Source organism: Parasteatoda tepidariorum, chromosome 8 (assembly GCF_043381705.1).
Source record: "Parasteatoda tepidariorum isolate YZ-2023 chromosome 8, CAS_Ptep_4.0, whole genome shotgun sequence".
Taxonomy (NCBI): domain Eukaryota; kingdom Metazoa; phylum Arthropoda; class Arachnida; order Araneae; family Theridiidae; genus Parasteatoda; species Parasteatoda tepidariorum.
Window position 1 is genome coordinate 953,992 of NC_092211.1, and position 25,036 is coordinate 979,027.

At 27.5% G+C, this 25,036-nt stretch overlaps 2 long non-coding RNA genes across 2 annotated transcripts; both read left to right on the top strand.

Annotated features, from left to right (window-relative positions):
• Nucleotides 1–214: 214 nt before the first annotated feature.
• Nucleotides 215–3,027, top strand: LOC139426208 (uncharacterized). Its single transcript, XR_011637412.1, has 3 exons — nt 215–1,329; nt 1,426–2,763; nt 2,970–3,027. It is a non-coding gene; the product is annotated as an uncharacterized lncRNA (long non-coding RNA).
• A 521-nt stretch (nt 3,028–3,548) lies between these two features.
• LOC107440552 (uncharacterized) lies at nt 3,549–19,837 on the top strand. The gene is made up of 5 exons (XR_011637411.1): nt 3,549–3,627; nt 3,834–3,887; nt 6,350–6,437; nt 15,275–15,365; nt 17,817–19,837. It is a non-coding gene; the product is annotated as an uncharacterized lncRNA (long non-coding RNA).
• Nucleotides 19,838–25,036: the final 5,199 nt, after the last annotated feature.

Below are 25,036 nucleotides of genomic sequence, written 5' to 3' on the forward strand. Positions count from 1 at the left end.
ATATGTAATTGTTGGCAGAACAATGTTATGAAAATTTGACAATACTATTTTCTCGTATTAGCTCAACAAGTTTAGCAAAAAAACAATGTCGTATAAAAATTTTTAGCCCTTGGTATATAAATTGTTTTAATTAACTATCTTTCCTTTTTATTTCTTGAAACTTAAATACATATTTATTTTTTTCATAGGGTCAAGAAACATATTTTTGCTCATGGCGTCTTTTGCTGACAATAAGAAAATGGAGGAATAATGTTGCCAAGAATGGTGAAAAATCCTTTTGCCTTTTAGTGGAGGTGTATAAAGACCATCATCGGAAGATAAAAATTAATAGAATTATCAGCTGTACCGTTTGCTTATCTTGAAGAAAATTGAGTATCCAGCACCGTGGTCTAACAATATTATCAAATACTTTTGAAAGAAAATGTTTTTTTCGTTCTATCCAAACTGTATGGGCAATTTAAAACTTGTGGCGTCTTTTGCTGACAATAAGAAAATGAAGGACTATTGTTGATAAGAATGGTGAAAATTCCTTTTGCCATTTAGTGGAGGTGTATAAAGACCATCATCGGAAGATAAAAATTCATAGAATTATCAGTTGTGCCGTTTGCTTATCTTGAAGAAAATTGAGTATCCAGCACCAAACTAACGTGGTCTCACAATATTACCAATTACTTTTGAAAGAAAGTGTTTTACTCATTCCATCCAAACTGCATGGGCAATTTGAAACTCGTGGCGTCTTTTGCTGACAATAAGAAAATGGAGGAACAATATTGATACGAATGGTGAAGAATCCCTTTGCCATTTAGTGGAGGTGTATAAAGACCATCATCGGAAGATAAAAATTCATAGAATTATCAGTTGTATCGTTTGCTTATCTTGAAGAAAATTGAGTATCCAGTACCGTGGTCTAACAACTATTATCAATTACTTTTGAAAGAAAATGTTTTTTTTTTTTCTATCCAAGCTGTATGGGCAATTTAAAACTTGTGGCGTCTTTTGCTGACAATAAGAAAATGGAGGACTAACGTTGATACAAATGGTGAAAAATCCCTTTGCCATTTAGTGGAGGTGTATAAAGACCATCATCGGAAGATAAAAATTCATAGAATTATCAGTTGTACTGTTTGCTTATCTTGAAGAAAATTGAGTGAATCCGCGCCAAACCAGGGTCGAACAATATTATCAACTACTTTTGAAAGAAAGTGTTTTTTTCATTCCATCCAAACTGTTTGGGCAATTTAAAACTCGTGTCATCTTTTGCTGACTATAAGAAAATGGAGGACTAAAGTTGATACGAATGGTGAAAAATCCCTTTGCCATTTAGTGGAGGTGTATAAAGACCACCATCAGAAGATAAAAATTCATAGAATTATAAGGACTATTGTTGATAAGAATGGTGAAAATTCCTTTTGCCATTTAGTGGAGGTGTATAAAGACCATCATCGGAAGATAAAAATTCATAGAATTATCAGTTGTGCCGTTTGCTTATCTTGAAGAAAATTGAGTATCCAGCACTGTGGTCTAACAATATTATCAATTACTTTTGAAGGAAAATGTTTTTTTCGTTCTATCCAAACTGTTTGGGCAATTGAAAACTTGTGGCATCTTTTGCTGACAATAAGAAAATGGAGGACTAATGTTGACAAGAATGGTGAAAAATCCTTTTGCAATTTAGTGGAGGTGTATAAAGACCATCATCAGAAGATAAAAATTCATGGAATTATCAGTTATACCGTTTGCTTATCTTGAAGAAAATTGAGTATCCAGCACTGTGGTCTAACAATATTATCAATTACTTTTGAAAGAAAATGGTTTTTTCTTTCCATCCAAACTGTATGGGCAATTTGAAACTCGTAGTGTCTTTTGCTGACAATAAGAAAATGGAGGACTAATGTTGACAAGAATTGTGAAAATTCTTTTTGCCATTTAGTGGAGGTGTATAAAGACTTATCATCTAAAGATAAAAATTCAAAGGACTATGTGTTGACCTTTTTGCACAATTCATTATCTCAAAAAATCTTTATGTGCCATTCAGCTGACTTGTATGGATTGGTATAAACAGTTTCTTCTGCCTGAAAAATCTTGGATTCCATTTTAACTTCCAAGTATCAGCAGAGAAATGTGCGTAAAGTGCCTTCTTTTTTTCATGCAGGGATCTAATGATACAAAACAGAGGTCATGAAGTTTATAATGAATATTCTACAAGAAGACAAAACCTCTTTTCAGTTAAATGCCATCAAATCTTTTTTTCGACATTTTCCTTCAACACTGGTTATTATAACTATCCTGTAAGCACCAGCTATATTAATATGTGCATCAAAGTATTCATCTTACTGAAACTGCAGTTAATAATTTGATTCAAAGCTGCTCCGTTTGGTTAATTGAGTTCAAATTAGATCAATTGCTTGAAATCAATGAAATGAAAAACATTTTATTTAGTGTGTGTTATGGACAGAGTGCTGTACCCAGGAGCCGAAACGAGACCCATTACTGAAAAAAATGAAATATCAAAGATGGATTTGAATGGGACACATACTGCGAATACCGGCTACTGAATTTATTGGTGCTGCTCTCACATGGGCGCAGGAAGGACGAAGAAAGCGAGAAAGTCAGAAAATGACATGGTGACGAATGATAGTTGGTGAAAGAGATGAGCTTGGAGGAGCTTGGCTGTTTTTGACTGCAAGCGTTGGAGGACAAGCCTTATGCCTCATACTGACATAAGAGAAATCTTGATGGTGATGATTATTGATCATGTTAATGGTAAGTCAGTTTCATTGAAGTTCTAATGGAATTCAATCAGCAAAGAAAAGCTAATTATAAAGCTCATTAAAAGCCCTCTATAACTTTTGATTTATAGATCACACATCATTTTTCAGTGTTCTAAGATTAAACTGTAAATGTATAATCAAATATTCTTACTAGCTAATGCTATCTATAATTTAAGTTCTAAAATCATATTTTTCTAGAGGCTGCAATCTGAAGAATGGGGATCCAAATAGATTGATTACTTAAAAGCTGTCAAAAGTAAGTTTCAACCTAAATCTTTTAATGGTTATTTCACTTTTTCCACCTTTTTTTATATTTCTTTGTGAATCAAGATATTTTTGCACGCATTATAAAACTGATTTTTCAAAAAATAACTTCATCCAAAGATTAGTTTTTAATCATTAATTTTACTATCAATTTCTTAATGTACTAATTATTGTTAATAATAATTTTGTTATTGTTAATAATAATTTTAAACTATAATTTATAAAAATTTTAATGTTCTTAAACAGACATTTTAAATTACAAATTTGGAAGAAACATTTTTTTTTTATAAACAATAACTTTTCTAAAAAATCATGTTTTTAAGACTTTATTTCTAGATCTAATTGCTAGATTTATAAAAAAAATGTCTTTAGAGGAACACTAATACTTTAAACATTCTGAATAATTATTATAATCTCATTAGCATGCAAAGAAGGGGTAATTGTCTCTGACAAAGGAGGCATCTAATTGACGACTAATAAGAATACCAATCTTAAATCTGTTTCCAAATTATTAATACNTGGAGGACAAGCCTTATACCTCATACTGACATAAGAGAAATCTTGATGGTGATGATTATTGATCACGTTAATGGTAAGTCAGTTTCATTGAAGTTCTAATGGAATTCAATGAGCAAAGAAAAGCTAATTGTAAAGCTCATTAAAAGCCCTCTATAACTTTTGATTTATAGATCACACATCATTTTTCAGTGTTCTAAGATTAAACTGTAAATGTAGAATCAAATATTCTTACTAGCTAATGCTATCTATAATTTAATTTCTAAAATCATATTTTTCTAGAGGCTGCAATCTGAAGAATAGGGATCCAAATAGTTTACTTAAAAGCTGTCAAAAGTAAGTTTCAACCTAAATCTTTTAATGGTTATTTCACTTTTTTCACCTTTTTTTTATATTTCTTTGTGAATCAAAATGTTTTTGCACGCATTATAAAACTGATTTTTCAAAAAATAACTTCATCCAAAGATTAGTTTTTAATCATTAATTTTACTATCAATTTCTTAATGTACTAATTATTGTTAATAATAATTTTATTATTGTTAATAATAATTTTAAACTATAATTTATAAAAAAATTTTATGTTCTTAAACAGACATTTTAAATTACAAATTTGGAAGAAACATTTTTTTTATATACAATAAATTTTCTAAAAAATCATATTTTTAAGATTAGATCTAATTGCTAGATTTCTAAAAAGAATATCTTTAGAGGAACACTACTTTAAACATTCTGAATAATTATTATAATCTCATTAGCATGCAAAGAAGGGGTAATTGTCTCTGACAAAGGAGGCATCTAATTGATGACCAATACCAATCTTAAATCTGTTTCCAAATTATTAATACACATTTCTCAGGATATTAAAGTTTTAAATATTTTTTTTAACTAAATATGTCATAGAGAGTCTTTCAAAATTTAAAATTAAGCTTTTAGTCTTGAAATTTAAATACTTTTACATTTAGGAAAATTGAAAACATTTTGGTTTGAAATAAATGAGTTTCTACAAATGAAAGATTCTACTACCATGCATGAAATTTAATTTAAACTATGAAAGTAAATAAGTTTCTTTTTTTTTTTTTCCTCCTCCTTACATTATTTTAATCCTTCTTTCAAAAGCATGTACTAGAAACATTTGGCCCTGGTATTCACATACCTGTGTACTCCATTGTTTGACCTTGCTGTTGATATTCATTAGAGCTCAAGAAATTTAATCTTTTGTTTCCTTTATTTCTTTTTCCAAATCTAGAATTACAATTATTAAATTTATTTGATGTAATTTGATATGAAAAATAGTTTATTTCTAAGATTATTATTAATAGAGGTTCATTTTTTTCTATTGAAGAAGCTTTATTGTGTTCATTTTTTATTATGATTTTCAAACATTTTAATTTTATTTCTTCATTAGTACAATTTTTAAAAGAAATTGAATCTGTACTGTGAATTGCACAGCTTCATCAGCATAAATTATTTTTCTTTTCTTTCCCTTTTTTTTCATTTTTTTTTTTCGTAATTTTATATCAAATCCACTGATAGCTCTTCTGACTTTAAATTTTGTTTTTAGTCTGAATTATTTTTAGCCCTTTTAAAAAACTAGAATCTTTATAAATTTTTCTAGTACTCACTTTCATTGAAGAGGGAATCAGTTTGTCTACTCATGGTGAAAAATTGCAAAAACGTGAATGATACGAAAAAAGAGAAGAAGGTTTGAATCTTCGAAGCAAATGTTAAAATTCAGAAAGTTGAATAGAAAATACGACCTACCAAAATAATGTCCATATAAAACCAATATAATTAAATAGTTTCTGTAAAAGTGTGAAAATTGATTCTTTTTATATCAGCAGAACAAAATTTGTCGCTAAACAAGATTGTACACTTTAACCTTTGAACTATTCAATAATCAGCACACTTAAAAAATTTTGAAATTTTTTTAAATAAAAAAACCATATGAAATATGTTATATTAATTCATTTCATTATTAAATATTTTTTAATATATATTACTTTTTTAAAAGGTAGTGTGTGTGTTTTCTTGATACTGGTTGAAACCTATCTTTGTCTTTACAAAATCATTGAAACATAACTTTAAAATTAGTTAATTATGTTTGTTACAAATTTTAAATATACATTGGTATTATGGAATCTTAACAAATTGAAACTGAAAATTTTTTTAAAGTAGCAGTACCATGAAAGGATCTCAAACTTTACTTGTTCAGTACTTAACAAAAAAATTGAACTGTAAACTATTCAGACTTGTTGCTCTCAGCTAAGTTATTCTGAAATTAAAACAAATATACTTATTATATATTATTTTTTATGTATAATAACTACATATGTTTCAATTTCATATATTTACAAATATATTATTTTTTGCAAATATGTGCCTTTATTATACTAGAGTACAACAAGTTTTTATTTTGTTGTTTGCTCTTTTTAAATACTATCTGGTACATGTATACTGTACCAAAAATTATCAGGTTTTATTTTATTAATTTATTTCTTCATGTGTTCATTTTTTATTTTATTTTAAGAATTTTTTTCTTCACATTTTATCCTAATTTTTCTTTGGTTGAGCCTGAAAAAATAAGCCAAAATCCTGTTTATAATAATAAATTAAGATTTTGTTTATGATTAATTTTTACTGTCAACTTAGTTGTGGTTAATAGCCCTCCTTGTAAAATCATCCTAATTTAACAAATCTTTTCAAATTTGAATATTGATTTATTAGTTTTGAAAATTTTTTGGCTTTGATTTAGTGTTTATTTTTTTATATATGAAATTTTTTTTTTGTATATCGCATAGATTTAATATTACAAAGTTGTCATCTATTCCTGATTTCAAGAAAGCCGCAGTTAGTTTTGATTCCTGAAAATTTACTACCATTTATATCGTAAGTATGATCAATTATATCAACATTTTTAATTGATGAAATTTTTATCACTTTTAACATATTTTTTTATAGGTCATCTTTTTTGTGAATGTATAAAATGTTGTTTAATTAATTTAACACAGAATCTTATGTATTGGAAAGAAACTGGGAAGTTTCTGCAGAAAAGTTTCTCTTAAAAGTAAAACGGTGCGAAATTCGGATGCAAATCAGTTTAGTTTTGATAATATAAAAACTAAAATAGAAATAGAAATAATAGGAATAAGTTTAGAAACAGAAATAAGTTTATGTTAGATTTTCAACTCTTTTCCATTTTTTGATTGGTTTGTTCATTCTTTTAATTAACTCTTGCAATAAGAACATTTGAAAGATAAGTTTTTAGCAAAAGAAAGGCATTTAGGCATTATAATTATGCCTTAGATTTTCCAAAGCATTAATTTTTGCATCAATATAATCCTCAGTATTGTTTCCATTAAGGTTTGCGGCACTATGTTTGTTTTTATAGTAAAAATAAGTTTATCTTACAGTTTCACCTCTTTCTTCCTTTTTTATTGGTTTGTTCATTTTTTTAATTGACTCTTGCAATCAGAACAATTGAAAAATAACTTTCTTAGAGAAAGAAAGACATTTTGACATTATGCTTGTTTGTCTCAAATTTTCGATTGCTTTACCGTTGACATTAAATTTATCCTTAGTATTGTTTCCATTTAGGTTCACTGCCCAATATTTCTTGTTAAGGTAAAAGCAAGTTTCTGTTAGTTTAAACTCTTTTAAATTTTTTTATTTGTTTTTTCTTTTAATTGATTCTTGAAGTCTGAACAAATTAAAGATAAGTTTCTAATGAAAGCATTGGCATTTAGGAAATCTAATTATAAGCCTCAGATTTCTAAATCTTTAATGTTTATATCATTCTCATCCTTAATATTGTTTCCATATAGTTCCACTGCATAATGTTCTTGTTTCTGTAGTTAAAATAAGTCTCTTAGAAATTCAGCTGTTTCCCATTTTTTTATTTGTTTGTTCTTTGTTTTAATTGAATCTTGCGGTTAGAACATTTGAAACATAAGTTTCTAGGTAGAAAATGATAGAAAGGCTTTTAGGCAATATAATTTTAAGCCTCATATTTTCTAAAGTTTGAATTTTTTACATCAAAATAATCTTTAGTATTGTTTCCATATAGGTCCTTCGCACAATCTTTCTTGCTTAGTAGAAGTAAGTTTATGTTCGAGTTTCAACTTTTTTCCATTTTTTTAATTGTTTTTTTATTCTTTTAATTGACTCCTGCAGTCAAAACTATTAAAAGATAAAATTTCTAGGCTTTCAGTAATAAAGTAATATAATAAAGGCTCTTAAGCAATATAATTATAAGCCTCAGCTTTTCTGAAGCTTTAATTTTTGCATCAAACAATTTCTTAGTATTATTTCCATATAGATCCCCTTAATATTGTTTCTTCTCATAGTAAAAATATGTTTCAGAGTTCAACTCTTTTAAAAAATTTTAATTTATTGTTTTTTTTTTATTTATCTGACTCTTGCAATCAGACCAATTGAAAGATACGTTTCTGGGTGGGAAAAAAATACAGGTCTTTGGCAATCGAATTATAAGGCTCATATTTTTTAAAGCTATAAATTTTACATCAAACTTAGTATTTAGTATTGTTTCAATATAGTTTCACGGCACAATGTTTCTTGTTAAGTTAAAAATAAGTTTTTGTTAGAGTCAAACTTTCAACTCTTTTTCATTTGTTTGTTAATTGTTTTACTTGACTTTAGAGTTTACCTATTTATTTTTAATCTTCTTCATAATTCCATATCATATTCAATGTTTTTGATGATGTTTTAAATCTGAATTATGTTTAGTTCTTTTGAAAACTTTAATACATTTTTTTTAGTATTCACATTCTTTGAAGATAGAATGTTTTATCTGTTCATGCTTAAAAACTTGCGAAAACATGAATAATACAAAACAAAAATGCTTGAATCTTTGACACAAATGTTTAAATTCAGAAAGATGAAAAAGAAATACGACCTGCCAAAATAAATGTCACCGCAGTTATTTACATAATTTCTGTGGTAGTGTAAAAAATTTTTTTTTACTTATATCAGAAAATAAAATCAGAAGTAGTGTTATATCAGCAAAACTATACATTATATGACCCTTGCTCTTACGTATAAGGTTATTTGAATAAAATTAATTGTTACTGAAGGATAACTGAAGATTCTTGATCTGATTGATTTATAATTTTGAGCTAGGGTATCAGATTTACCACTATATTTACTCAATTTCACTTTGAACTGAGATTTTACTAATTAATGCTGAAGATATTTTATTCTTCCTATTATGGTTTTAAAAAAAATGTATTTCTTTAATTTTGATATGTGTGTCTAGTGATAGGATATAAAATGACAGCTGTTCACAATTGGGTATTCCTCTTATTTTTAGAGATTCTTTTTTTATACGATATGTTTAGGAAAATAAACTAAGAGCCAATCTCTTATTGATATACAAAAGTTGAGATAACCTGAAAGTGATGTCAATGAAAGCAAAACAACTAGAAATGGGGTTTTAGCAAATTTGAGCGAAATTTGTCGCTAAACCAAGCGGAACTAGGTTGTTCACTTTAACCTTTAAACTATTTAATTCATTCTTTTAATTGACTTTTGCAGACAGAACAATCGAAAGATAAGTTTCTAGGTGGAAAAAGAATGGAAAGGTTTTACCCAGTATAATTATAATCCTTATATCTTCTAAGGCTTTGATTTCTACATCATACTCGTCTTCAGTATTGTTTTCATTTAGTTGCACTGTCCAATATTTCTTGTTATTAAAGTAAAAATAAGTTTCTGTTTGTTCCAACTCTTTTAAAAAAATTTATTTACTTTATTCTTTTAATTGACTCATATTTTCATATTTAAAGTGGTAGCAATACACAGGCTATCCCAATTAACTTTTTGAATTATAATGATAATTATAAATGAGTTTGACTACCACTACGTATAAATAATTACAATAAATATATGAAAGCATAATAATCCTTGCGCAAGCGAATTTCAAGGCGATCAAAATATAAATATATTTTTGAGTCAGATTGTTTTTCGTTTATTGTTTTACAACCACTCTGAAAATCCATTCTCGGAAGGAGTGAAAGTTGGCAGGTATGCTTATTTAATTTTTATTTATTTATTGGTTTATTGATTTATCTGACTCTTGCAATCAGACCAATTGAAAGATAAGTTTTTAATTAGAAAAAGGAATCTTCGGCAATCTAATTATGAGCCTCATATTTTCTAAAGCTTTAATTTTAGCATCAAACTAATCCTTAGTATTTTTTTCATCTAGTTCCACTTCACAGTGTTTCTTGTTACATTAAAAATAGGTTTCTGCAAGAGTTTCAACTCCTTTCCACTTTTTCATTTGTTTGTTAATTGTTTTACTTGACTTGCAAAGAGAACAAATGAAGCTTTTAGACAATCAAATTATAAGCTTCAGATTTCTGAAGTTTATATCAAACTCATCCTTAGTATTGTTTCGATTTGGGTCCACTGTAAAATGTTTCTTGTTATAATAAAAATTAATTTTTGTTGGAGTTTCAACTCTTTTCCATTTTTTCTTTGCTTAATTACTCTTTTAAATGAATCTTGCAGACAGAAAAATTGTAAGATAAACTGCTTAGTCAAAGATACGCTTTTAAGCAATATAGTTATAGGCCTCACATTTTCGAAAGCTTTAATATTTACATCGAACTAGTCCTTAGAATAGTTTCGGTATAATTCCACTGAACAATGTTTCATATTGTTATAGTAAAAATGAGTTTCTGTCAGAGTTTAATCTCTTTTAAATTATTTTCTTTTATTCTATTAATTACCCCTTGCAGTCAGAAAAATCGAAAGATAAGCTTCGTAGTGAAAGAAAGGTTTTTTGACAGTATAATTATATGCTTCAGATTTTCCAAAACTTTAAAATTTGCATCGAACAATTTCTTAGTATTGTTTTAATGTAGGTCTACAGCACATTGTTCCTTGTCATGGTAAAAATTAGTTATTGTTAGAGTTTCAACTCTATTACATTTTTTGTATTTATTTGTTCATATTTTTAATTGACTCTTTCAGTCAGAACAATTGNTTCAGATTTTCCAAAGCTTTAAAATTTGCACAGAACAATTTCTTAGTATTGTTTTAATGTAGGTCTACAGCACATGTTCCTTGTCATGGTAAAATTTAGTTATTGTTAGAGTTTCAACTCTATTACATTTTTTGTATTTATTTGTTCATATTTTTAATTGACTCTTTCAGTCAGAACAATTGAAAGATAAGTTCCTTAGTGAAAGAAAGGCTTTTAAGCATTATAATCATAAGCCTCAGAATTTTTAAAGCTTTAACTTTGATATCAAATTTATCCTTAGTATTGTTTCCATGTAGGTGCAATACCCAAATGTTGTTAGATTAAAAATAAGTGTATTTGTTTGTTTCTTCTTTTAATGACCTTTGCAGTCAGTAAAATTGAAAGATTAGTTCTTCTTGAAAGAAAGGCTTTTGGCTATAATCATTATGTCTTTTAAATAATATAATTATGACCCTCTGATTTTCTAAAGCTTTTACTTTGAACTAATGCATATAATTGTTTCCATTTAGGTCCTTTGCACATAGTTTCTTGGTTAATAAAAATAATTTTCTTTTTCGTCATTTTTTGATTTCTTTCTTCATTCTTTTAACTTTTGTAGTCATAACATTTGTATTATAGTTACTAGGTAGAAAAAGAAGAGAAAGGTTTTAGGCAATGTAATTACAAGCTTCAAAGTTTCCAAAGTTTTAATTTTTCCTTAAACTAGTCCTTAGTATTGTTTTCATATAGGTCCACTGCACAATGTTTCCTGCTGCTATAGTAAAAATAAGTTTCTCTCAGAGTTTCAACTGTTTTCCATTTTTTTTTATTTGTTTCTTAACTGTTTTAACTGACTCTTGCAACCGGAATGTTTGAAAGATAAGTTGATAGGTGGAAGAAAGGAGTTTTGGGGAATATAATTATAAGCTTCAGTAATTCTAAAGCTATAACCTTATATTTTATGTGTATCGGTAAGAGAATTTTTAAACATATAATTCACGCATAGTATTATTTTATTTTATTCTTCTTCATTCATTTGTGCAGTTCACATGCTACAGTTAAGATGGCGTATACATCAAACTAATTCTTAATATTTTTTCCATATAGTTCCACTACTCCCTGTTTTTTGTTGTTATTGTTATAGGAAAAAGTTTCTGTTTGATTAAAAAAATTTTTTTTGCTTGTTTACTGTTTTAAATAACTCATGCAGGCAGTACAATTGAAAGATAAAATTTTTAGTGGAAGAAAGGTTTTAGGCAATATTATAATAAACCTCAGATTTTCTAAAAGTTTAATTTTTAACTCAAATTAATCCTGAGTGTTTCCATGTAGGACCACTGCTCAATGTTTCTTGTTGTTACAGTAAAAATAAGTTTTCATTAGAGTTTACACTCTTTTCTATTTTTTATTGGTTTGTTCTTTGTTATAATTGACTCTTGCAATCTGAAGTTGTGAATAAAGGCATTTAGGAAATGTAATAATGAGCCTCAGATTTTTACATCTTTAATGTTTGCACTATACTCGTCCTTAGCATTGTTTCCATTATAGGGTCTATTGCATAATGTGTATTGGTTTTACAGTAGAAATAAGTTTAAGTTTGAGTTTCAACTCTTTTCAATTTTTCGAGTTGTTTTTTATTCTTTTAATTCTAACTTCTTTTATTCTTATTATTCTTTCTTATTGTTCTTTTTATTCTTATTCTGTTACAGTCAAAAAAATTGAAGAAAAAATTTGTTAGTGAAAGAAAGGTTTTTAGACAATATAATTATAAGCTACAGATTTTCTGAAGCTTTAATTTTTAAATCAAACAATTTATTAGCATTGTTTCCATATAGGTTCACCGCACATTGTTCCTCTCTATGGCAAAAATTAGTTTTTGTTAGTTTCATATCTTTGTAATTTTATTTTTAGTTATTTGTTCACATTTTTAATTGTCTCTTGAAGTCGGTACAAATGAGAGATAAATTTCTTAATGGAAGAAAGGTTTTTAGGAATCATAATTATATGCCTTAGATTTTTTAAAGAAAGTTAATCCTTAGTATTGTTTACATATAGGTGCAATGCACAATTGTATAGGCCCTAGTGCGCACTATTGTTATCGTAAAAATAAGTTTGTATTAGAATTTCAACTCTCTTTCCATTATCGTATTTGCTTGTTTCTTGTTTTATACTGACTGCAAAAATCATTTATTGAAAGATAAGTTTATTAGTAAAAGAAATGCTTTTGGCCATTATCATTATAAGCCATAGATTATCTAAAGCTTTAACTTTTACATCAAACTAGTCCTCAAAATAGTTTCCATATTGGTGCGCTGCCTAATGTTTCTTGTTGCTATGGTAAAAATAAGTTTCTGTTCGAGTTTAACTCATTTCCATTTTTTTGTTTGCTTATTTATTACTTTAATCAAACCTTACAGTCAGAATAATGGAAAAATAAACTGCTTTTTTAAAGAATGGATTTTAGGCAATATAGTTTTAAGCCTCAGATTTTCTAAATCTTTAATTTTTGCATCAAATTAGTTCATAGTATTGTTTTCATTTAGCACATCATTTTAGTACTTGTTGAAGAACTTGTTGTTATAGTGAAAATAAGTTTCTTTTATAGTTTCAACTCTTTTCCATTTTTTTATTTCTTGGTTCATTGTTTTATTTAACTCATGCAATAGTATAATTGTAAAATAAAGTTTTTAAGTAAAGAAAAGCTTTAAGGCAATATTATAAGCCAAAGGATTTCTGAAGGTTTAATTTTTAATTCAAATTAATCCTTATTGTTAATTCCATGTAGGACCACTGCACAATGTTTATTGTTGTTGCAGTAGAAATCTGTTTCTGTTTGAGTTCCACTCTTTTCATTTGCTTGTTCATTGATTTTCTTGACTTTTTCAGTGAGAACAAATAAAAAATAAGTTTCTTAGTGAAAGAAAGGCCTTTACGTGTTATATTTAAAAGGTACATATTTTAAAAAGCTTTAATTTTTACATAAAACTAGTCACTGGTATTGTTTCCATTTAGGTCCACTGCACATTGTTTCTTGTTTAGTAAAAAAAACTTCTGTTAGATTTAAACTGTTTTCCCTTTTTGATTTGTTTGTTCATTCTTTTAACTTTTGCAGTCACAACTATAGAAAGATAAGTTTCTACTGAAAGAAAGGCTTTTAGGCAATATAGTTATAAGCCTCAGGTTTCTAAATCCTCAATGTAGTAGTCAAACAGGACTGTTGCACTGATGAAGGTTGCCCTTTGAGCGAAACAGCTGTCTGCATTTATAATATTTTTGTGCTCTTTAACGTTGTTTACCTTAGTTTGTACAGTGTTTCTTGTTATGGTAAAAATTAGTTTTTTTAGAATTTGATCTCTTTTCTATTTTTTTAAAATTTTATTTATTTGCTCATATTTTTTATTGAACCTTGCAGTGAGAACAATCGAAGTATAAGGTTGTTTGTGAAAGAATGGTTTGTAAGTATTATAATTATAAACTTCAGATTTTTTAAAGCTTTAATTTTCACATCGAATTAATCCTTAGTATTGTTTCTATATAGGTCTACTGCATAAGGTTTTTGTTGTCAGATTAAAAATAAGCTTCTTTAAGAGTTTGTCTATTTTTTTCTCTTCTTCATAATTCCATAACATATGGAATGATTGCTGTTTTAATTTTAGATTAAGTTTTAAATCTGAATTATGTTTCGTTCCTTTAAAGATTTTAATGATTTTTCTTATTATTCACATTCTTGGAAGATGGAAAGTTTTCATCTATTCACGGTAAAAACTTGGGAAAAACTTAATGATACAAGAGATAAATGCTTGAATCTTTGGCACAAATGTTGAAATTCAGAAAGTTGAAAAGGAAATGCTAAAATAATGTTGCCACAGTTATTGACATAATTTCTGTAAGAGTATAAAAATTGCTTTTTTTATATCAGAACTGATGGTATATCCGCAAAACTATAAGTTATGTCACGTGCTCCTAAACAGAAGGTTGTTTGAATAATATTGGCTGTTACTGAAGGATTGCTGATATCTGAAAACTCTTGAAATGATTAAATTATAATTTTGAGCTTGGGTATCATGTCTGCCACAATGTAATTCAATTAAGTAACTGAATTTCAAGATTTTTTTTTAATATGATAATAACTTTATTTGATCCAGTCATATTTCTTAAATATTTTTATGCAGATCTTAATTTTTTTACAGAATTATTTAAAAAAATTACTCGATTTCACTTTGAACTGAGATTTTACTGATCATTGTTTAACATATTTTATACTTAATATTTTAAAAAATTATTTCTTATATTTTGATATGTGTGTAACTATCTGGGAAAGGTATAAAGTTTACCTGTTTTATTTTATTTATTTATTTTTTATTTAATTTATTTGCTTATTTTTTTTTGAAAAATTTTATCCTAGTTTTTCTTTTCTTTTCTTGTTTTTTTTTTCCCTCTTAAATTCTGATTTTAATCATAAAAAAAGATATTTTTTTTTTTGAAAAATTTTATCCTAGTTTTTCTTTTCTTTTCTTGTTTTCTTTCCTTCTAAAATCCTGATTTTAATCATAAAGTAAGATTTTATTTATGATTAATTCATCACGTTATTTTAGTTGTGTTCATTAATCCTCCTTGTGAAACCGTCCAAATTTAACATATCCTGACAAATTTAATTTTGAATGTATTAGTTTTTCTAAATTTTTTATCCCTGATTTAGTGTTTATATATTTACATGTGAACTTTTTTTCTTTTGTAGATCATATCGATAAAGGTGTCATCTACTCGTGATAATTGCTAGGAAGCCACAAATTTGTTTGCATTCCTGAAAAATTGCTACCATTTATATTGTAAGTATGATAAATTTTATCAATAATTTTAATTGTAGCTGACAATTTTATCACTTTTAAGAAATGGTTTTAGATTTCCTTTTTCTTGAATGTATAAAATGTAGTTTAGTTAATTTAATTCTGAATCTTATGTTTTTGATAGTACACAAAACATTCTAGTTTTGCCAGAACAGTTTCTCTCAAAAGTAACAATGCTGATTTCTGATGTAAATCAGTTTGTTTTTTGATAATGCAAAATCTAAAATAATAATAAATAAAATAACATACTAGGATTTAAATTTAATCATTCAGGGTGGCAGACTATATTTTAAATTACAAAATAAGGCACAAAAAATTACTTTCTCTAAATAAACGTGCCTTTTTTTCCCCATCTTGAATTCTTGACCCTCAAAATATGAAATGGGGGTAGCCATAATCTTAAAAGTTGCATCCAGAGAGTTTGGTCAAAAGAGCGTTAATAATTTTGGATCTTTTCAGAGGACGCCATACCAGAGAAGAAACTTTTCGTCATAAATTCCTTTCTTTCCATTACTAATTTAAAATTTAAACGATCGAAAGAATGTGCTCTGGGAAACCTAGAGCAATCTATGAAGTTTATAATTTCTAAAAAAAAGTTCAAAATATAAAAATACAAACGAATTTTTGGAAGAGAATTTCTCCATTTTGTAATTCTAAGTTATCTTCTCCTTTATTTTCATTCTGATATTTTAAGAATTTCTTTTCAGCATTCGAAACTTCATGGCTTAATCCAGGTTAGACTGAACTCACTTTCTCTGTACTTTAAAGTTTAAATTAGTCATGATAAAAATTAATAAATATGGATTAAAAATGAATTAACAACCGAAAAAGACGCTCAAATGAATCAAAATTTATTTCACCATTTTCTTTAATAGTTTTTTTTTCTTTTAACTAACATTAAAGTTATAACAAATATATCTTATTTGCAGAGTTATAAATATTTCAACGTGGAATAACTTAGCCACTTAAAAAAAGTCAGACAATAAGAAAAAGACAATGTGAATTTCTTTAAACACCTACTTTATGCCATAATAGGATTATTCCTTTTTAAAAATTCTTTTTAATATATTTGCAATAAATTGTGAAGATTGTATTTTAGAGCTAGGAATAAATAGCATGTTCCTTTCTATAATGTTTATTGAAAAAAGTAGTCCATATTAAATAACTATTCCTTACAGATGATGTATGGTATGTGTAAAGAAACTACTTTACATTTCCACTTTCTTCATTTGTATTCTGAAAAATCCAAATGAATTATAAGATTTTTAAAATGACATGCTTGCTAATTAAAATTTATTAATATAGCAATAAGCTTATAATAAAATATATTTAAAAAATAATAATCAATTTAAAAAAACATTCTAGCGATTACATGTGTAATTATTTTTTAAAGTGGTATAAGTCTAAGGTTTTTAAGGGTTAAAGTTTGAATAACTTTAAAAGTATGGGAAAGATAAATCAATTTGGGTTATTTTTTAACACTATAATTTGATCGGAAGAATTTAAATAAACTTTTTATTTGCTCGAAATAGATTTATTCCACTTTTGGAAATTATGGTTCACGTATTAAAATGCTTTGTAAATTTTTAAATCTGGTGATTTTTCTTTTAAAAAGTCATAAAAGTTTTTTGAAAAAATCAATTAGTTTAAAACAAGGAACTCTGCCTGAAATGTTTTTCGTATTAAACTGCAACTGATTACTATTAAAAGATTAATATTTGACTTAAAGTAATGGTAACCTTGTTGCGTCTCACTCTATGGCATGCAGAATGCTGTCACTCATTTTATGTAAATCCCTGTATTAAGCATTAAATTATTTCAATTCTGAAACAGAGCAAAAGCACTTCTCATTGAAGATATATATAAAAAGAAAATCCTTAGTTATAAAATTTCTCGAAGGAAAAAAAAGTAATGATCTAAATCAACTTAAAAAAATATATTAGTTTTTATGAAAGTTTTCTGTAAGTTTGCTTTTTTAAAAAGTTGGACTGATAGTTTTTAAAAACTAAAAATCATAATACAAAGGAATTTCTTATAGTAAAGCATTAAAATGTTAATCTGTACAAAAAATTAACAAGATTGAAGTTGGCCACTGGTTAAGTATTGTAAGAAAGGGTCCTCTTGTTTAATTTTTTTTTTTTTGGTCATTTTACGATCCTGTAGATTTGGTCTAGCTCAAATGCTAAACAGTTGGAATAATCATTGAAAAACAATTAGTAGTTTGTCTCAGAGAAAAAAATTTCTCTTTATATTCTTTTATCTTTTTATTTGAGAGCTCTTATCTTCTCAAAAAATGCTTGAATAAATTTAATGACATGAAAAGACTCGAAAAGATTTTGCTACAATTTTTTTTTTTTTTTTTATGATCTTTTAATTACTTTAAAATATATTTCTTGGTCTTTTATTATAACGAAAAATATTTTATTTTTTCAGTGGTTTTCCAAGTTTTTTGATGCCACTGGAACAAGTTTGTTTCTTTTTGTCCAATTATTTTCCCATTATTTGATACCAATTATGTGTTCTTGAATTTGAAAAAAAGTATTAATCTAGTAAATAAGTAATTTTATTGTAAAACAGCTTGTAATAACAATTTTATTAAATGGCTATATTGTAATCTAGCTTTATAAGACTAAAATTAATAAGTTCATGCACAGGTTTTAGTTCTAATTTTAACTTACGAACAAAAGGAAAACGCATGATGACAGTAAATAAAAATCGCTTATGCACTATTTTCCTCTTTAAAAAGAGAATAAGATTAATTATTTGTTGCAGTTATCCCGGGGTTAAACGCAAAGTTTTAAAATTAATTTAAACTTTCCTTAGGATTTAAAATAGTATAATTTCCTGGAAACCTGCCTGCTGAAATATTTTAGTGTTAGCAGAATTATAAAGTTTTCACTGAAGTTTTGTCAGCTTTTTAAAAATGAACTTTGACTTTCACTAGAACATTCAGCCCAAGAGAGCTAATCTTCGATTTGGGCAAAATCAAGGGTTTTTAACAAATACTTTGCTTATATATATAACTCATGTAGAATCTGCAAACCATCGTCAAAAAACCGAATTTTGCTTCCATTTAAGTGACAAAGTCTTAGGTGAACATAATTTGCTGGTGAACTTCGCTCAGTTGTTAAGACAAGAGCAGTGAAAGGGAAAAAAACTTGAAGGATGAAATGGACAAAAAATATTAAGGAACAACAAATGAACAAATCAATTTTTCAACAAATGAACGATGCTATTTGAATTAGAAAGGGCACATAGCACAAGAAATAAATTATAAGAATGATTCATGTTGATCAACTTGTCTGATTCATGTTAATCAACATATGAATACAAAAGCATTCCAGCCTATTGTCACTAAACTGTTTCTTCCTGATTTGTGCATGATTTCGGTCGGTGGTCGATGACATCCAACAAGAAGACACACCATGCCCTAGTGCTGGTGTTGCACATGATCGGTTTGAAGAGTGTGTAGGATCGCTACTCTTCTCAGGTCTCCCCTTCTCCAGTCACCTGATCCCTATCTAGTTGAATGTGTGTGGGATGCGCTTGGAGGACACAGTACCTTGAAATCCTGATGACCTAACATTCCATCCACGATGCCAGTTTTCATAATGAAACAATCAATTATTCAATATATCAAGAAGCCCATGTCAATTTGAATTGCCACTGTTTAAAGGATGAAAGCGATGCACATATAATTTAGACTCAACTCCAACAATAATTATTAATGCTGCTATCTTACTCCATATATATATATCTTACGTGTACTCCAAATTCTAATGATTATTTTTTCCCAATCTTAGGTATATGTTTTAAAAATGTGTAAGTACTTTAACAGTAAAACATTTGGACTAAAATTATAAAACACTATGTTAAGGAATTTTTTAATTTTCGACGGATGTCCATCGCAGTTTCAGGAGATGGGAGGTTGATAGGGAGGGGGGTATCCGGAAAACCATATGGGGTATGCCAGGAAATGACACACTCTTAATGGTTTTTTGACGAAATCCCATTTTTTCTCAATTTTGTAGTTTTCATTTGTAGGAAATATTTTAATTGTAAAAGTTATTTTAATTTTTTCATACATAACAACAAAGTTCCTGTGCTTTTAGAGTTGGTTAAGAAGTAAAAAACAATCTGTGTGCAGGCCTGTTTCATTGTTAGCATTGAAGGCATATTTGATATGAAATTCTTAAACCAACTGCCAATTATTTGAAATTGTCAATCACCTTTTACCATCTCAAATAATAAAGTAAATTCAATATTATTTTTTAAAATAAAGGAAAAATATACATAACTTGTTGAAATTTTTAACTTTATTCCACAAAAATTGCCACAACAATGCACATGCCACTATATCAATAGACAGTTAACCATGGCCTAAATTATTCTCAACCTATCAATAAAATAACATATTATTTAACTTGAAGCTAAATTAAACATGTTAATTAAATTTGTTGTTAAAAAATCTCATTCAAATTGATTTTTTATTAGTATAAACATTTTTAGGCTGGTTCAATTCTACCTGCAATAACATTGAATCGACTTTAATATTGATTGATTGTTGTGTGATAGGTTTGGAATACATTAGATATAAAATAATTATATTCATGAAATTATTGCAATTATTGTTCATTGTTTTAGTCGTCATTTTGAAGTTAAAATTATTTCAAATCTTAAAAAGCATTTTGTATGAGACACAAGGCAGAGATTTTAAATTTTAATCTAATTTTTTTTTAATTGAGTGTTGAAAATTTTCGATATTTATAAAAAAGAAAAAAATTCACTACCTAAAAAGAATCAGAAGCAAAAACTGCTAAAAGCTAGTTGAAATCTTCTTTCAAAGTTTTTATTATGATTATTATTTTCTAATTCTCTAACAATTAGGAAAAAGTCGTTTTTTTATTCGTTTAAAGTTATTACCTAAGAGAATTAAGTAAAACTAAATTTTCATTAGAGTTTCACTATAATATTTTGCTAAAGTAGAGAAGTAAACAAGAGTAAATTTGATTAACTGAATATTATTTCGAATAAACAACTAAAATAATAAGAAATAATTTTGAAAGTTTTCTTAACTTTACAAATGCTACAAAATCTTTGCATCAAAAATTTAGAAAAATTTAATATTTATTTCTCAAGCATGCAATTTTTACAATCTATAAACTGAAATCAGTGGTTTTCTCCTATCTATTGTGTGTAACTGTTTTTAAAATCCTTGTTTTTGTCATGTCTCTTTCAGTGTTAAATATTTTAAAGGTTACGAGTTTTTCGAAGACTAACTAGTGAGTTTTTACATATTATTCTGTGTTTTAAACTTCCCGTCCCATAAACATAGAGTTTGTCTAAATAAAGAACTCCCCCACACATTCATCTGGACCTGTGACGGTGACTATGGTAACGAGGTATAACTATTTTAAGTAGGGGTACGGGGTCACTATTTTGATGAATATTTATTTTCTCATTATATCGGAGAGAAAGGGAATCTTTGTGCGGTCTATTTTGTTAGTCCTAGAGAGAAGCTACCCTCCCTTGCACCATTCTTGTTTCCATAGCACCAGACGGTCCAGACTTTGTATCAGTAGGAGTTCTTAGCTTAGATAAACTATAGATAATTCCACCTGTTCAAAGTTACTCTATAAGCATGGAATTCTAGTTTCCACCCTACCAATAAGTCAGTTTAGGAGTTTAGTTGCATTTTATCCCATATTCCCTGTTTTTCAGTTGTCTTGTCTCTTTCAACGTTGAATATTTCAAAACTTCGGAGGATGAGTTCGGCAAGTTAAGGCACTATAAGACTAAGCCTTATGCTTCCACATCTTATTCTGTTCTTTATGCCATCCACCCCTTGAACATAAATATTTCAGACTATTCAATGAGACTGCATAAACATGTGACTGCTTGCTACCCCTCTATCACTAAGACAGCTTAGAAGTAATGTTGCATTTATCCCATTTTCCATGTAGTTTCATTACCATACATTTTTGATTGTTTTGTATTTTTATATCCATTGAGCTTGAATGCTTCCACCATTCACCTGAGATGACTTAGGATTTTGATTGCCCTTTATTCCATAATCTGTGCAGAGTGTTTTTTTTCCCTATAAATTTTGAATGCTCTGTATTTTGAATGAATGCTTCTACTGAGACAGTTTAGGATTGTGGTTGTATTTTACCTCATATTCTATATTGAATGTTTTTTCATGCAATTTGGGATGCTTTCTACTTTGAATCACCTGTCTATCAATGCTTCCACCCTATCCACTGAGATAGTTAAGAATTTTGGTTGCATTGTATTCCATATTCCAACTTTCTTTCTGTTTTATTTTTTTCTCTTACATTTTGATTGTTTTGTATTTCTATTCCTTAAAAATGAATGAATGTTTCCATCCTTCCACTGATACTGTTTAAGATTTTGGTCGTATTTTATTCGGTGTTCTGCGTTGAGTCTTTTTTATTCTCAATACGTTTTGGATGTTTCGTAATTTCTTCATGCACTCTGAATCATTTGTATTTTTTCCATACGTTTTGACAGTTTCATATTTTGTCCATGCATTTTGAAAATTTCGTTTTCTTCCATGCATTTTCAATGTTTCTTATTTTTACCACTTTCAATGTTTCACATTTTTTCCATACATTTCCAATGTTTCGTATTTTTTCCATATATTTCCAATGTTTCGTATTTTTTTCCATACATTTCCAATGTTTCGTATTTTTTTCCGTACATTTCCAATGTTTCGTATTTTTTTTCCATACACTTTCAATGTTTCGTATTTTTTTCCATACATTTTAAATGCTTCATATTTCTATCCCTTGTGTATGAATGTTTCCCCCTTCTAATGAGACGGTTTTGGTTGCATTTTATTCTATTGTATTTTTTTCCCATACATTTACAATGTTTCGTATTTTTTCCATACATTTTCAGTGTTTCATATTTTTTTCCATACATTTTCAGTGTTTTATATTTTTTTCCATACATTTTCAGTGTTTTATATTTTTTTTCCATACATTTTCAGTGTTTCGTATTTTTTTCCATACATTTTCAATGTTTCGTATTTTTTCATACATTTTCAATGCTTCGTATTTTTCATACATTTCCAGTGTTTCGTATTTTTTCCATACATTTCCAATGCTTTGTATTTTTTCCATACATTTCCAATGTTTCGCATTTTTTCCATACATTTCCAATGTTTCGTATTTTTTTCCGTACATTTCCAATGTTTTGTATTTTTTCCCATACACTTTCAATGTTTCGTATTTTTTTCCATACATTTTAAATGCTTCATATTTCCATCCCTTGTGTATGAATGTTTCCCCCTTCTAATGAGACGGTTTTGGTTGCAATTTATTCTATTGTATTTTTTTCCTATACATTTTCAATGTTTCGTATTTTTTCCATACATTTTCAGCGTTTCGTATTTTTTTCCATACATTTTCAGTGTTTCGAATTTTTTTTCCATACATTTTCAGTGTTTCGTATTTTTTTCCATACATTTTCAGTGTTTCCTATTTTTTACATACACTTTCAATGTTTCCTATTTTTTTCCATACATTTTAAATGCTTCATATTTCTATCCCTTGTGTATGAATGTTTCCCCCTTCTAATGAGACGGTTTTGGTTGCATTTTATTCTATTATTGTATTTTTTTCCCCTATACACTTTGAATGCTTCGTATTTTTTTCACGCATCTTAAATGTTTCATATTTCGGTTTTGGTTTCATTTCATTCAATATTTTATGTTGATTTTTTTTTGTACATTTTGAATGTTTGTCTATCCCATGTGAGTTGTTCCCTTTGTGTTATTACTGAGACTGTTTAGGACTTTGGTTTCATTCTATTCCATATTCTGTGTTGGTTTTTTTTCTCTTTTAATTTTGAATGTTTCTTATTTTTGTTCTTTTATTATGAGCGTTTCCTCCTTTCTATTAAGTTTTTTGGATTTAGGTTGTATTATATTTTGCATTCTGTTTTGATCGATTCTTTTCTATATAATTTTAATGTCTCATATTTTTTTTCCAAGCATTTTGAGTGCTTCGTATTTTTTCCATACCTTTTTGAATATTTCATATTTTTGTCCATGCATTTCGAATGTTTTGAATTTTATTCCACATATTTTTAATTGTTCATACTTTTCAATTTTCAATGTTCCGTATTTTTCCATGCATTTTGAATGTTTTATATTCTTCCTTACACATTGGATTAAAACTTTCAGAATATATGTTTTTTTTTACCCTACCCCTGAGACTGTTCTGGTTTTTGATTAATTATTTTTCAATGTTCTGTGTTGAGTGTTTCTTTTTGATTCATTTTAAATAACACAGATTAAAGATCCTAATTTAGGATCATAGATCCTAAGTCATCTCAGGTGAATGGTGGAGGCATTCAAGCTCAATGGATATAAAAATACAAAACAATCAAAATGTATGGTAATGAAACTAAGCATGGAAAATGGGATAAATACAACATTACTTTTAAGCTGTCTTAGTGATAGAGAGGAAGCAAGCNAAATTCATCACTTGAAAACTTTTTTTATTTCCTTGATTGACTGGGGAAAGACACCTAATCTAACCAGAAAGGAAATGTAACGAAGCTGGATTTTTTTTTCTCATCCTCCTAATTTTTGGAAATATTCAGCATTGAAAGAGACAAGGCAACTGAAAAACAGGGAATATGGGATAATATGCAACCAAACTCCTAAACTGACTTATTGGTAGGGTGGAAACAAGAAATTTCATGCTCATAAAGTATCTTTGAACAGGTGGAAATATCTATGTTCATGGTATGGGAGGTTTAAAACACTGAATAAGAAGTAAAATTCATATTATACAACACTATTGTAGCATTTGTTAGGAAGTTTTAAGAAAACTGTAATAACTTTTAACAATGTATAAATTTTTTCGCAAAATTCCCTGATGGAAGAAAAATGATCTGTTTTCTATGTTTTAAAATGTTTTTTTTTAATAAATAAAAAATTATCTTTAAACTATGCGCAAAATTTATTAAATTTAATCATCAAATCGCTCTTGACGAAAGTCTTTACGTCACAAAAGCTTATTTCAAAATAAATTCATATTAAGGTTAGGACAATGTATTTCATTTGGCATCTGTAGACAGTTTTTTTCCTGAAATAACTTGTTGAAATTTCAAATATTTTGCAGCATGCGGCTTGAAACTCCTTTAAATTGCATTATTCTAAAATAAATTTCGTCCAATTTACTTACAATATAATGTGATAATAGTAGTACTTAAAAAGTAGTGCTAAAGATAAAACCCCTTCATCATATCATAAATGACTTGAAGACAGATTAGACTTTTCCAATTAATTCCAAAATTATAATGCTCTCATGTTTTTTAGTTTCTGGTCAACTTTAAAAAACAGGAATATTTTACATTACATGAAATTAATTTCTCATTTACTTACAATATAATGTGATAATAGTAGTATTTAAAAAGTAGTGCTAAAGATAAAACCCCTTCATCATACCATAAATGACTTGAAGACAGATTAGACTTTTCCAATTAATTCCAAAATTATAATGCTCTCATGTTTTTTTAGTCTCTGGCCAACTTTAAAAAACGGGAATATTTTACATTACATGAAATTAATTTCACATTTAATAAATAAAAATCTGTAAATATACGAAACTGAACCAAAT